The 3422-nt window shown below is 33.4% G+C and overlaps 1 long non-coding RNA gene across 1 annotated transcript; it reads right to left on the bottom strand.

Annotated features, from left to right (window-relative positions):
• Positions 1-202: 202 nt before the first annotated feature.
• Positions 203-2374, bottom strand: LOC133702412 (uncharacterized). Its single transcript, XR_009843719.1, has 2 exons — positions 1943-2374; positions 203-626 (listed from the first exon to the last, which is right to left on the bottom strand). It is a non-coding gene; the product is annotated as an uncharacterized LOC133702412 (long non-coding RNA).
• Positions 2375-3422: the final 1048 nt, after the last annotated feature.

The raw sequence follows: 3422 nt of genomic DNA, 5'->3' as shown, positions 1-3422 counted from the left end.
TCTTTTAAACTTATAAAATCAATCTGAATTTATTGATTTTGTTGAGTTTGATTAAATTTGACCGAATTTTTTAATTTTTGAGTTTTTAATATGACATATTAACTTGTAAATTTAGATTAGATAATTTTACATAAATGGCAATTTTAACAGCATTGATTTGAAGAATCCAGCTGCATCACCTTTAAATTTGACAAGACAAATATCATGGAACTAATTAAGAATACAATTAAAATATAGCAAATCTCTCTCAACTACAGAAAATGCCCTTACGAAGCGGGGCACAAGAAGTTCTCCGAGATGCGGAAAAAGTTAAAAAAATAATTCAGACATGTAATTGTAAAGTTTCTCACTTCACAACAGAAGGACTAAACTCAAGGGCAGATGACATGTTACACTGAATGCTGAAAGTTCAGATACATACTAGCATTTGAAAACAGGGTGAGAAGCTGCAGGCATTCCAGTATTCACCAATATCAGTCACATAGAGATAAACTTCACAAATTGTAGTCCACCGCCACTCACATTCCTTCCCTACCAGTTGATAGCTAGCAATTATATCCGAATTACACCTTTCACAGAACCATTATCAATGTAACACAACTGAGCCAAAATTATGTTCTCAAAAACTGCACACAAGAAATAGCGAATATAAATAATGAACAGATCCATAATACAAGTGCAATATCATTTCCTTGAGCTTTTCACTACATTGTGTCCTCGAACTAAAATGGTGAACTATTAATTGAATCGATAAAGGAATTTTGATGATTCAAGCAAGGTTTTAAACAAATGGGAATAACGGCTTTCTCCAATAGGTGGTGCCTTCAGCATTTATTCCCTGGAAACTTTTGGAGCAAAAGGGACATTTCCAGAAGAGGCGATGAAGCTTGGTTTCAATATAAAGCTACACTTTTTCCAAATGGGAATTATTGGGAGGTGGGTCCAAAAAAAATTCTTAAAGATACTGAAGCAGGCACACACACAGACAAGAACAGCGAAGTGGAGTGACAGTGTGGTGTGACTAAGGTGTTTATTGGCAACCTTTCTCCTCAGCCTCTCTCCCAGACACCTAACCACCACCCTTTTAGCATCTTCCATATACTTGCATATGCCAAATAGTAGTAAGGGTAAAAACTTTACGGTCTAGCTAGAAAGCACAAATTCCTTGCAGGTGTTTAATCTCAAGGACTTGTTCAACATGGGGTTCAGCATTTAGATCATTATTTCAAGAGTGTGATCCTCAGAATAAAACACTGAAATCTATTACATTCTTGTTTAGTCAGCAGAGTTCCAAGAAAGAAAAATCGGAAACATTGTTTGGCTCATCCTCAGACCTTAGCAACCAAAAGATTAAAGATTAAAGATTAAAAAAGATTGCATCCCTCAAACTCAATATTTCTACGTTGTTTTCAAATTGCCATTAACTCCTCCTTTTTTGTACCCACATCTATTAGATCTAAAATTACAAACTAACATCCTTTGAAAATATGTATTTACCCACCCATGGGATTTGAATGAGTTGGTATATCAAAGAAAGACTAAGCAGCTCGAATTGAAAGCAACAGGTATGGAAGCGGTTGGTCAGCCCAGTTTTCCATTCGTCCACGAATTTTGAAAATCACACCGCACATAGCAATCGCTAGAATACAATCAAATCCCAGCAGCTCACAGAATAGATGATAAGATTAATTTGCTAACCAGATTTCACAGCTTAGTAGCTTTAAGCAAAGCCTTGACTTTTCTAAAATAAAATAAAAAATAGTGAAAAAAGTTTTCTAGCCTAAATTCGTAAATTAAATTGAGAATTAAGATGCTAAAAGAAACACTTATTCAATTTGATTTGATTCAGCCAAAAGAAACGCAAGATCTATAGTTGTTTATTTTCTGTAGGTGTAAGAAATGAATTCAAGATTTATAGAAATAAAAAATAATAAGATAAGACCTGAGATCCGATTGAAATATAAAAAACACGCTTTAGAGATCCAGCTTCTTAGGCGGCGGCTTCTGCTTCACCGCGGCCTCCGATTCAGTTGATGCAAGGCGGGATCCAATTCGCTATTCTTTGTTTTTTTTTTTCCTATTTCCTTCCTTTTCTTTTTCCACAACAACCAGTCATGTCGAGCCATCTGGCAATCAAATCGCCGAATCAGTTCCCGACCTGCACCAAGCGAATCAGAGACCGCCGGTAAGTAAATCGTCTCTCCTTCTCTGATCGGTTTTCACACACGACTAAAAATACACTTAGCTATTTCTGAATTTATTATTATTTCAAAAAACCAACCCTAGTTATAGACTACTCGATTTGAGTGGGATGAGGGTTATTTATGGAGGGTACAGACAAGCGTGATTTCGACACGTGTCTCTTGCCGACCCGGTTCAGTGAGCCGGCAACCATCAACGAATAATACGCAAATAGGCTTGGATTTCATGGAAATTGCGTTATGTGCCATTCTTTCAGTCTCCCGCCGCGTGTCGGGGCCCTACATGCACGTGCGCGTGATCATCAGCTACACCGTGGACTCTTGCTAGATGCATGAAAATGCACATAAGAATATTTAACAGCTATTTTCTCTTTTATGTTTTAAGTTAATTATTTGTGATTATATATATATATATATATATCTCTTTTATGTTTTAAGTTAATTATTTGTGATTATATATATATATATATATCTCTTTTATGTTTTAAGTTAATTATTTGTGATTATATATATATATATATATATATATATATATATATATATATAACAGTTTCCTTAAGCATGATATATGAACCAAGAATGACAAATTACTAACCAATTCAGGTTTTATAACTTATATAATCATTAATTTTAGAACATGTAAAATTAGTTAAGATATATACAAGCTAACTTAGATACTCACATTAATAAAAGCAAATTAACAAAATACTCATTCTATAAGTGTTTATAATCCTTAATTTAAGGATATGTGGAATTAATTGAGATGCGCACAAACTAATCAAAATACTCATATTAATAAAAATAAATTAACAAAATACTTGTTCTACCCAAATCTAATTTGATAAAGGAGGGTGTTGAGAGTATTTTTGCTTTATATATATATAGAATATTTTTTCTTTTTGAAATAAATTTGTTTATAGATTTATATTTTATTTTAAGAGCATCCCCCATTGATTTTTTTCTTTTGCTATATTTTTAAACTGCAACTGTAAAATTCTTATTGATCATGAGTAATTTGGGAAAGAAATAATCGCTTGTACGAAAACAGAGTCAGAAGTGAATAAAAGAAAAGGTGGTAGGTTCATTTTATAAAGTTGGCATTTAATTCGGTAGGCCTTACGACCACTCAGTTTGCTGCCGGAACCAGTACAAATATGAAATATCCTTTCCTCTCTGTAATAATTTATTCCTACGATAAATTATAATAACAGAGACGGTTAA

Source organism: Populus nigra, chromosome 8 (genome assembly GCF_951802175.1).
Source record: "Populus nigra chromosome 8, ddPopNigr1.1, whole genome shotgun sequence".
Classification (NCBI taxonomy): Eukaryota; Viridiplantae; Streptophyta; class Magnoliopsida; order Malpighiales; family Salicaceae; genus Populus; species Populus nigra.
Note: the sequence above shows the minus strand (reverse complement) of the source record. Positions and strands in the feature narration are given on the sequence as shown.